Raw genomic sequence first — 12,080 nt, 5'->3', positions numbered from 1 at the left:
GAAGCAGGGATCTGCTGAGTAGCCATGGCTTGGTCCATGCTAAAACCTGAGACATCAAAGCTGAGGGACCTTGGTGCACAAAAGAGCTGCAGCAGGAAATGAAAAATAAACAGAGGCATAAGCAGGGTGAGCCCTGGGGAGAGCCAACAGCCTGGCAGAACTGGGCAATGCTGGGAGTGACCCACCAGCCCTGAGCTGGGCTCAGCACACACCTCCAGCCTGAGCTGGGCCTTTCCCAAGTGGGCTCTGCTTTTTTTTTCCTTCCAGCAAGGGGAATTTTGGCTGGGGCAGGATCCTGTGCAGCGCTGGCTGTGGGGCAGCACTGCCATCACCGAGTTTCTTTAATAAACACTCCGTGCCAGCAGCTTTTTAATGGGAGCTTTGCCTCAGGAGGATGTGACGTGTGGTAACAGTCTGTCTGCAGAAACACTTGCCTGCCTGTGTGCTGAAAGAGGCCAAACCAGGAGTTTTCTCCTTACTCACACACACCAAAATGGTGTGTTTTTAACCTAAAACTCACGTGCTTTCATGGAACACGAGCACAGCGCTGTCAGATGCTGGGGGGAGCTTTTCTCTCCATCACACACAGCAGGATCTGCTGCCAGGCTGCCCCAGAGTAGCTGCTCTCAGTGCCTCTCTTTATCCTGGTGGAATATATTTTATGCTTCCTAGAACTTGGATTTACTGAAGTCCAGCACTTCCAGAAAGCCACCAGATATTAAAAAAAAAAAAAAAAAAAAAAAAAAAAAAAAAAAAAAAAGCACTTGGATTAAAACTGTAAAAATGCACAATGTTAATAGCAGCACTGATTTTTTTTAAGGAGTTAAAATGTGGGAAATAGAGCTGACCACATTTAGTTAATGTTTAAAGGATGAATGGTATTTTGTGGCAAAAGGCTTTTTCCTGACAGGTGGGGAGGGAGCATCTGAGGCAGAGGGACTAAATGACATAAATTTGTCTTCCTGTGTATTTTGGAACATGATTTATTTGTGTCCATTGACATGACAGCTTTTTTGGTAATTTCTTCCTTTCCCAGCAAAGAAGCCTTAATCTCCTTACTGGAAATTGTACTATTTATGCAGAAAATCCTGCCCCTGAGATTGCTTGAGATCATGAGTTATATAACCTAAACAGATGGAGCTGGAACCTTTTTTTTTTTGAATGTCAATTCATGTTATAATCCCAAAAGGCTGGAATCATTTATCAGTTCATTTGTAGCATAGAAAAAAAAATAGATTGAGCATTTTAAATGGGCATTTAATATATGCTTACATGGGAACACCTATGCCAGTGACAAGACTGTCACTAAATACCAATAGTAATAATGCTTATTAAGGATTTTCCTCATTCTTATGAACTCAAGGACTCAGTGTGACTCACAGAATTGAATGGACAGGACATTATGACCCTCACCCTGCCACAACATGTCTGTGGGTGTATTTACCCATTGGATAGATGAGTTTATCTGCAGTGATGCTCTGAAGCCAGATCTGGGAGATCAAACTGGTGAATAAGTGGGAAGGGAGAGGCAGAGGAGAGCTGGGTTGGAGCAGTCCAGGGCAGGGCAGTCGGTGTGGAGAACCTGATTAATGCTGCCTTGTCCAACTCTTGAGCACTACTGAACCTTGTAATGATGAATCACCCATCCAGCTGATCACATGGGTGCACTGTAGAAGCCAATATATCATACACAATACCTAGTTTTAAATTTCACATTTGCTTAATAGTCCTCTTGCTAACATGGTCAGGCAGATAAAATCCTAAAAGGCTCAATTACCCTTGCAGAAACCTTATCCTTTTACTGTTACTAATGTGGCTGCTCTCATTTCATGGGACTTTAAGCCACAGTGAATCTAGACCACAGGAAAAAGAGGATGAAAAGGGATGGGAAGGAAAAGGTAACAAGACAAGATTATTCCAAAGGGTAATTAATATAAATGGATTAGTTAGGTGTTCTTAAAACTGTCAGATGAATTTGGGAGGAAGAAGAGGAAAAAACAAAAGATTAATTTGAACCCAAATATAATTTTATATCAACATGAAGCTTACAAGGACTTAGGAAAAAAAAAAAAAGTTACTGCACTTAAATATGAACTTAGTCCAACTACATTACTTTTACTCTGCTCTGTGGGAATTCCCAATGTGACACACTTGTATATTTGGGCCCAAACTGTAATCTAAGGCTCAGACCATGACAAGGAGCTTTGCTAGAGCAGAGCTCTCAGTGCAGCCACAGAAAGCTGAAGAAGAGCTCCTGGCATGAGGCAGAACTTTCTGCTAAAGCAAAACCAAAACGGAGGGAGGGAGGGATGCTGCTGCTGCCAAGGCTGGGTTCAGGGGTCTGTGCACTGAGCTTGACCCCTGTGTGATGTGTGCAGGTGACTGCACAACCACTTCCCTCAGCAAGGGGGGTAAGGCAGCTGGAACAGGCTCTGGGCCAGGGAATGTAACAGAGACCCCAAGATCTGGTCTGTCTCCAGCACCCTCTGCTCCCTTTCCACACATCTGTGGGGGCATTGAACTCTTCTGGAGGCTCTTCTGGGCTGTAATTCCCAAGGATGTGGCCCAGGATGATGGCAACAGCTCAGGCTCTGTCACAGGACCAACCTTTCTCTAGCTTTTGATCCCATCCTTCATTTTGCTGAAGTTCAAGCCCTGGGGAAAGATGAGCCAGAAAGCTGCTGGAAGCCAGGCACATCCACCATCAGCCCTTTTCAGGCCTCACCACTCACAATAGATCTTACACTGAAAATATTTCTGAACAGGACAGTAAAAAACAAGTCAGCAGGGGTTAAATATTTTAATCCAGGTGTGCTAACAGTCTCTAAATTCCCTGTTCACCCTAATTTCATTTTTACCCCTTCTCATATTGCATTTAAGACTGTAGAGAGAACAAAATATTTTAGTGAGGCATCAGGTGAATGAGATTGTTAAAATATGGTCTGACAGTAGAAGGAATTACAGCATTTCAAAGATAGACCCAAAGAGCCAGGGAAGTGCCATTGCTTATACACAATGCTAAGCAACACCTTGATCTCCTTTCTTCTGGATTGGGGACTTTACCTACTTAGTACTACTAATGTGAGAAAAATTGTAATGGGTTTTTAATTCATTCTGGATCTTGGCCAGATAATTAATTTAGTTAGACATTTTTCTATTAGCCAAAAAACTTCAAAGATTTTTTTTTTTCTTTCCACAAGGAAAGCAATGAGCTTCTGCTTGTAAATATATGTAAATGTTTACCTGAGCAGGATTTTGCTCAGGCTTATAGAGCGTGAGCTTTCTTTAGAATAGCTTTTCCCTGGATGATGTAATTTACTTGACTGGATATTTTCTACCCTTGCACAACTGTGTTAGTCGATCTAAGCAGATTAACCTAAGCACCAACCTGGCACTCACTTTGCCAAACAGTGCCCTGCAGAGAAGGATTGTTATTTTGGGGAGGCAAAAGGATCCTTTCTCTGTGCCTGAGATGGCTTTCAGATGGGTGTTAGTCTGTTTGTGTGTAAATAGGTCTGAAAGCCCCAAGGAGGATGGGCAAGAGGAGCCAGACTCTGTATGAGCAGTTATGTAACAGGAGCAGCTCTAAGAGAAGGAAAAAAAAGGGTTTTTTCTCCATTGTTACAATGACAGTCAAGAGTCAGATGATTTAAAGGGCAGAGAGATGATTTTAAAGGGAGCATCCCCAGCTCTGGCTATGCTTCCTAAATCCTCAGCCCCATGGAGCTCTTGGTATCAGAGTCTGGGTTTGTGGAGGACAGGGGGAAGAAAGAGAGAGGGGAGAAAGAAGGAGGTTTATTTTTAGCAGAAATGATTCTCATACAAGGGAAAGGTGACAGACTGATGGCTTTCAAGAAATGTTTTGTTGAAACTGAAAGCACAGGAATCTTCTGCAGGAAGCAGATTCAAGCCATCTCCACAGCACGCTCCAAAATGCTGCAGCATCACCCGGTCAGTCGGCCCTTAAGGGCAAGATAATTACAGCTGTGCTGTCTGAATGAGGGAACTTTTGGTTCACTGATCAAAAATTTTCTTTGAATCAACCTGAAATGAAAGTCTGATTTCCTGTTTTTGTTAGGCTTTTGGGGAGCTCAGCATTTCCATTCTTTTCACTTAAAATCATTAAAGTAATTCAGGCGGTGCTCAAGAAAACACAGTTTTTCATTAGGACTAGGGACATTTTAAGGCAAAAATGCATCATGGAAAATTTTGTTATTGTAAAAGTACTTCCAAAATTCAGCTCAGATACTTGGTCACCTCAAAACTGCAGGCTCCTGTGGTGAAATTTTTTCCTGGATTTCTAGTAAGCTCTGAACTAATACTCAATTTCTCAAGATTCCTGCCTATTAAAGACATACATTTGGCACATCCAATCACATCTCCCTCTTGTGGCTATTTCCCAGGACTAAAATGACCTGCTATTTACTAGGCATTATGTAGGATTATATAGGTTACACTTCATTTTCCAGCCCTGAGCCCTGCTGATCACAGCATGTGGGTGTGAGAGGGGCTGCACCACCATTTCCAACCTCGTGCTTCCCAGACAAATTGTCTCCAACCCCTCTTCTGAGCTTGGGGACATCAATAGCAGACTGGAGGGTCCCACCAGCCCTGTGCCAACCAGCTCATCTTTTAGACAAGCCAAGAGAGATGTTAGGAAAGAAAATGCTTCTGTATCTGAGTGATGGGCAGCTGAACAATTCTCTGTTTCATCACACAATCCTGATGAAACTTGGGCCTTAGATGGAGTTTTGCCCTCCAGAGCCCTTGTGGAGATTTAGTCCTAAATTACAGCATTTTGCTGCTCCCCACTTGGGTTTTACAAATAGCTGCTTTTATAACTACATTTATCCTCCTGCTAACGGTTTCACAGCAAATGATATTTCATTTTGATGAGAAAGCTTTTGAGCTGAAGCCAAATCGCTCCAGGCAAAGCAGATTTTGTTTTCCTACAGTTTAATCAGTAGGAAATTAAGAGGCCAATATTGTTCTGCCACAGACATGGAGGCAAGCAGCTGCCTTTTACATGGGTGAGTTTTTCCTCTCCTGCACTCCCCAGGACACAACCAGGAGTCAAAAGCCACAATGTCTAACATAAATCCAGTGGTCTCAATCCTCAGCCCATGTAAATCAGTGTTGCTCCACCAGGAGCAGGTTTACAGCCTCCATCAGTCAGCAGGTACAGAGCATCCATCACAGAACAGCCAACCTCTCTCACTTGTTTAAAATTCAATTCTGCATTTTAAGAGAAAACTGAAGCCATAACACAGATTCCCGTTTGTGTCCTTGCCTCCAGGGAAGGCAACTCCTAAGCAGCTGCTGGCAGCTGGTCAGACAGTATGAAAATCCACTGGAACTATATATACATATATAGATATTTTCATGCTGTCTGGAAGGGTCAAGGCTTGGCTGCTCCAAGGGAAGGTGTTTCAAGGAAAGCATTCTTGCGACACTCTGTTTACAAGGGGTGACTCAGCCACAGAAATATGTGTCTTTTATCACACATTTCTAATTCTGTAAAAAAAACAAGTTTAGGGGACTCCAGCCTGCTTATTCCTCAGCTCAGATCCTCATTCTGAAAGATGTTTATCTCAGAGGTTTTAGCCAATGTCAGACTGCACGGACCAAATGTTTTCCAAGCATATAGATTTTCCGTGTGAAATACAATGCCTGTGTGGCTGTAAAACAGACCCCGCAGTGTGATTTAGGCGATGGCTTCCAGGCACACGCATGGAAAACGACGAGGGGCCGGTAAATTCTGCACAGATTTATCCCCACCAAGCCTCACTTCTCCGCACAGGGCTTGCCGCGCATCCACGGCCCGTGGTGGGCAGCGAAAGCGTCTCCGAGGAGTTTTCTGCGGTGGCGCAGGGAGCGCTGCCAGCAGCTCGGACTCTGCCCGGGGTCATCCGAGGCTGAGCGAGCGGGGCCAGCCGGCTCCGGCTCCTCCTGCCCTCTCTGAATCAGGATCAAACCAAAACTCATCCCCCCACCCCTGCTCCAGCCGCGGGCGGGGGATTTCCACCCGCTTTGCCGGGTTTTTAAGGGGTTTTTAAGGGGTTTTTAAGGGGTTTTTAAGGGGTTTTTAAGGGGTTTTTAAGGGGTTTTTAAGGGGAGGCATCTGCGAGCTCCAGCTCTGCCCGGCTCCCTGGGGTTCGTGTTGGAGCAGGCTCAGCCTGGGACAGCCTGGAGCCGAGGAGATGGATGGAGATGGGTGCCCGCGCTGGATGGATGTGAAAAAACCCTCTAGGGAGGATGGCACCGGGCTGTGGCACCAAGCAAAGGCAGCTGAGCTGCCTCCCAGCCCGAACAGGTCCCCCCACGCCGCCAGCCCTGCCCTGCCCGGCACCCCGAGCCCGTGGCGGGGATGATCCGCGCGTCCAGAAGGGAAGGAGCATCTCCCATCCTCACCCCTTCCCCTTCCTGGGAAGGCAGCTGCCGGTAGCTCCTTGTAGGACAGGAGGGGTGGCATGGAAAGAAAGCCCTGTGCCCTTTCTCAAGGCTTCCTCACGAGGAGAGCCAGCACTTTATCGCGTCGCTGGCGGAAACGATTTAAAAGCTCCTTAATTAGCCCGTGGTATCAGGCAGTTCCTGCGCCGGCGGCTGGCTGGGTCTGGGCGACACCCCAGCCTTGGTTTTGTCACTTGGAAGAAGTTTTCGTGTAAATCACAGCAAAAGCGGGTGTTTGTCTGACTACCCGGCGGGCTGGGGGAAGAGGGGAGGTGGAGAGGGGCACCCATGTCACACGGGATTTGTTTGTGTGACATCCTGGCAGGGAGTGACAGGCTCTGGAGGAGCTGGATTTCTGCAGGTCTCACCTCCGAAGCTTTCTCTGCTCCCAGCTCCCTGTGCCACGGCTGGGGGGAGGAGGAGGAGGAGGATAGGAATTCTTCTCAAAGTTTCTCAGCATCTGAAACCACCACTCCATGTTTTGCCCACCACATCGTGCTGCACAACTCACAGCCAGTGAAGACGGAGTTTTCCTCTTTTTGTCTCAGCCTGAAGTCTCACAAAAGCCTTTTTCTGTACGACTTTCACCTCTGCTGAGAGCTGTGTCTCAGGCACCACCACCACAGCAACTCCTCCTCATCCTCCAGCCTGCACCAGGGCTCCCAGCCACAGCACTGGGGCACTGAGGGGCAGATAAGGACCTCTTATCCATTTCATGCCAAAAGTAGAGGCTGAGTTACAGTTTTTAGACACTAAAATTATTGTTTAATTAGGTAGCTAACTCAGCTGTGTACTCAACCTGCTTTCCATCTGTGAAGGGAACCTGCTTCCCCCAGCGCTTGGGCTGAGCCCAAGCAAAGCCAGGCTATGGCTCCCCAGTTAGGAGAGGCTCCAAAACCAGAGGGCTCAGACTTCTCACTGCTCCCCCATTCCTTCTTCAGCCCCACCTGCTGCTCATCCCTCCCAGAGCTGCTGATCCTGCCCCAGGCACAGCTTCCACCTCCTCTCTCTCAGCCCCCAGCACATCTCCCCTCCCACCCCCCAAAATCCTGCCCCTAGCATGAATATGCATTATGCAGCTTGGGGCTTTTCCTTCAACACAGGGGTGCCCCTGAGTGCACCCACATCTGCTCTTGTGGATTTAAAAGCAGCTGTACAGATGTAGGTGCACTCATGTGAATATGGTCATGTATTATTACAGGGAATTGTTTCTTTCAAAAGTGTCCAGAAAAGAGCAATCTGGGACAGCCTGTTGCTGATTTTTCTCATCTTTACTCCCACACATGCAGAGGAGACTTCCACAATAAAAACTGAAAATAGATTTCTGATGAAGTCTAAATTAAGAATATTTTCCTCTGTTTAGGCAGGCATTTGACAGTGTAATTCTTAAATAGATTTTATTGCTATTAAATTTAATACCCATGAAGGATTACATATCTGCTTCTTTGCAAGTCTGACAGGATTAGGAGAGTGGTGTCTGCTTAGTGTTCTTAAAACATCAAACACTCACAAAGCCCTGAGCAAGAAACCTTTTCTGAGGGCTGTAAAATGCCAAGGGTCCAGGGAATTGCAGCGTGCCAGGAAATCAGATGGCGTGCCCTTTGAGGAGCTCCACATTCCAGCTGCCAAGGCACGTGGTGACAAGGACACAGCCACTGTGTCTGCACCCAAATATTCCAGATTCTGCTCCCTGGCACTGCAAAAACACTGGCTTCAAGCCAGGCAGCTGGCTGGAGGAGCAGGAACTCACATCCCTTCTCCACAGGCTGAGAAACTCTGGGATTTGGGGACAGGGTGAAAACACTTTGTAATATTTACATTGCAAGCAATTAATTGTTCAGAGTTGCACTGTTTGTAATGATCTCTCTATCTCAGAGATATGTAGGGAAAGAGGGTCCGTTCCTCTTGGATTTGGAGTGGGGATGTTAAATCCTTGTTAGAGCAGGAGACACAGGCCAGGATGGGATGAGCCAGGCTGGCTCCAGCCTCCCTGGAATGGTGAGGGATTGGCACAAGGCCCTTTTAGGGATCTGTCTCTTTAAAATGATCCTCAGTTTCTCAAAAGAGGCTGAAAGTCAATATTGTTTGCTCTAATTAATGGCCTCACCAGCTCAGGCACCAGCCCTAGGCAAATCCACCCCAAAAATCCCCTGGAATATACACTAGCACTTTGATGATAGCTAGGAGGTGACTTGCCTTGCATTACAGTAAATTGGCATGTGGGAAGAACAAACCAGCCTTGCCACTTCCCAGCTCCCTCTGGAAAGCTCCTGTGCAGGCTGGGATTCTCCACCCTCCACCTCCAAGGGACTGGGACAGTGTCCTGCAAGTCAGAGCCATCCCTGCCAGGCCCTGGAGCACAGGATGTAAAGGTACAGGGGCAGGGAAGCCTATTTTTGGTTCAGCTGCTGTTAGGGTGACTCCAGCATTTACAAAGATGGATTAGCCCTGGATATTTCCAGGCATAAGAGTTTGGTCCTGGAAACCCTAGGAAAAAAAGCACTTGAATTAAAGGAATTGTGGGGATTCTTATATTAATATTATTATTGTGTTTTCCTTGTCACAGCCCCAGGGGAGATGGCATGCATGGCAGGAAGGCTGGAGGCACCTCCACAGGCAGAGCTGATCTGCAGAAGGTGAATGACAGCAAAGCAGCAACTCCTGGTGGGCACAGAGAGGGTTTACCCACCTCCAGCACATAGCCAGGAATCCCTGGAAAGCTCATTTTCTGCTACAAAGGGGGAAGAAAGAAGAGATTAGAAAAGAAAAATGACTCTAAGAGTTGCCTTCAAAACTTCAGCAGCAGATTGAAATGTAATCCCCGACTACTTCTTCACCTCCACAGCTCTGCTCAAATTCCTCCTAACTGTTTCCTTTACATCAAAGACACAGAAACTTGAAAAAGAAAAAAAATCAAAGCAGCAAACAAATCATGAAGGAAAAAAGGGCTTCTTAAAGCAGTGAGTGAGCCAGGCCTCCATTTGCCTAAGGAGAGCCCACAGACAGAGCCTTGCAGTTGCTTACTAAAAGATGGGGTCACATGGGAAGGCTCTTGGCTAAATCCTCTGCCCCAAAACCCACATCTAGGCTCAGGTAAGTCTGGTTTAAAGCCTCGCTTCCAAACCAGGCTGCTTGCACTGAAAAACAGCTGGGGGCACAGAGCAAATCTGGAGTCATTGCCAGGGGCTGGGAAAGGGGTCAGGCACCTTGCCAGGGCTTCCCAGGGCTGAACATCAGCCACAGTAACCCAGCCCCAGTTAGCTTGATGGGAAATAAGAGTTTTCATCAATAGACTCCAGGGTGGGAGGATGTCACTGTGTCACAGGTTGGAATCATCTGCTCAATGCGAGATCACAGCCTCGGTCAAGAATAAATATTTCCATCCTCATCTCAGATTTATTGTCACTGGAGGCTGATGTGAGTGCATGAGGACCCATGGCCACCTTGCACAGGATCACAGAAGCACAGAATGGTTTGGTTTAAGGGACCTTAAAATCATCTGGTTCCAGCCCCCTGCCACAGGCAGGGACACATTCCACTATCCCAGGCTGCTCCAAGCCCCATCCAGCCTGGCCTGGAGCACTTCTAGAGATGAGGAATCCACAACCTGTTTGGGCACCCTGTGCCTCACCACCCTCACAGCCAAGAATTTCCTCCTAATATCTAATCTCACCCTGCCCTCCTCCAGTCTTAAAGCCATTCCCCTTTGTCCTGTCACTCCATGCCCTTGTCCAAAGTCCCTCTCCAGCTCTCTTGCCAGCCCCCTTTACGTACTGAAAGATGCAATAAGCTCTCCCCAAAACCTTCTGTTTCCCAGGCTGAAAACCCCCAACCCTCTCAGCCTGTTGATATGGGGCCCAGCAGGTTTTTTCCCATATGGCCAAGTGGGAAGCAGCCCTGGGAATCAGAGGGAAATTCACTGCCCAGCCCTCAGTAACAACCACTGCACACACTCCCTCAGCAGGGCTGAGGGATCTGGCAGGGAGCAGAGCACTCCTGGGGAGTTTCCTTTGCATTAAGTGCTTTTGACACTAATGTTGGTGCCTAAGCAAACACATTAGGATTGCTAAAAACACCCGGGCTGCTAGGAATCACAGAGCACACACTGGGAATGCATTGGCTGAGAGGAAAGCAATGTGCTTTTGTTTTTAAGGCATGGGTGTGTTTGGGTTCTGTGAGGTGCCTGTGGGTGAGACAACGACACCTCCTTGCAGCACCTCTCTGCTATTTATGAAGCAGACCTAAATAGTCTGCATTAAAAAGTCACATATGTGGATTATGCTCATGTGAAGTGTAATTGGATTTGATTGTGCTCTTTGCAGAGACAGGAAGTAAGCCCACAGCCTGCACTCAGTAGAATTAGTGTTGCAAGGATGGCTAAAAGGGGAAGAAATTCAGCTTCATTGCCTGTATTTCCCAGTGCTGCCACACAGCACTAAAGGTTTTGTTTCTCAGATCTGCAGCCCAGATATTCCTGTTTGGAAGAACCTGAGATTCCAGGGATTATAAAGGATGCGTGGGAGTACTAGGCAGATCTCCATGCTGAAGATGAAAAAGACTCTCATAGAAATACTTAATGGCCTTTGAAGCAAGAATAAAGCAGGCAGGATATTTTTAGCAGCCTGCCTGCACTTGCCAACACCTGCATCTGCTGATGGCAGAGGCTCCCCAGGGTCGGCACTCAGCACCTCTCCTTGCCACTCCACCCTGGAGAGCAACACAGGAAAAGTGGGAAGCACACATGCTTGGCTGAAAGAGGGAGTGCACCCTACTAAAGGATCCCTGAAAAAATCACCTCTGAAACATGTTAGGGATGATGGTTCCCCTTCTACCAACCTCTTTGTGCTTCAAAGACGCCACCCTGGAGCACTGAAGGTTGCATGGTGGGAATATCCCTTAGGACATGAGAAGGACCACAGAAGGACTCATCCATCAAGACTTCACAAGCTCCCTCCTTTGCCTACCTCTTCTCTTGATTAAGGACACGGTATCTCCAACTGGACCCTCTGTTCTGGACTTCTTTCTGGAAAGCCAGGTGGTGGCTGTGCCCCCAAGACACCGGCACTACCCCGCCATGGAAATGCTGAAGTGATGCGAGTGGAAATTTCTTTGGAACTCACACTTCAAAGCATCATAAAAATAACAGAGTGGTTCAGTGTTTTGCATGTTTGCCTACCACTCCAAAGAACAGTTAGGAGCAGGTTGAAAAGTGGGGCTTTGTAATTATCCTGTGTGTTTTTCCTCTCACCCCATCTGCCATGAGTTTCCTTAGGAACAGGCACACACACTGGAGTGAAGCATTTTCCCATGAAAAACTACCAACAGCAGATTGTGTATGTTCTTAGGAAATTACTTGTTTTCACTTGTTTGGTTTTTTGACATTAAAAATTTGGAGTGTCTGAATTCTTCCAGTAAGAGAAACTTAATCTTATTGTACAAGAATTCTCTCAAGCCAGTAATAACATCTCTGAAGGAACCAGTCATGGAAAACATGCTTCTCAGCACTGTTCTCAGGACAGGAAATTTCCTAGGCAAATCTAAAACTCAGAGAAAAAAAAAAAAGAGAAATTGAAGCCAAGGGTTTGGGATAGAGGGATGGCTGGAACCACTGTTTAAAAGTGATAAATGGG

Source organism: Fringilla coelebs (genome assembly GCF_963513975.1).
Source record: "Fringilla coelebs genome assembly, chromosome: 6".
Taxonomy (NCBI): Eukaryota; Metazoa; Chordata; class Aves; order Passeriformes; family Fringillidae; genus Fringilla; species Fringilla coelebs.
This window is presented reverse-complemented; position numbering follows the sequence as displayed.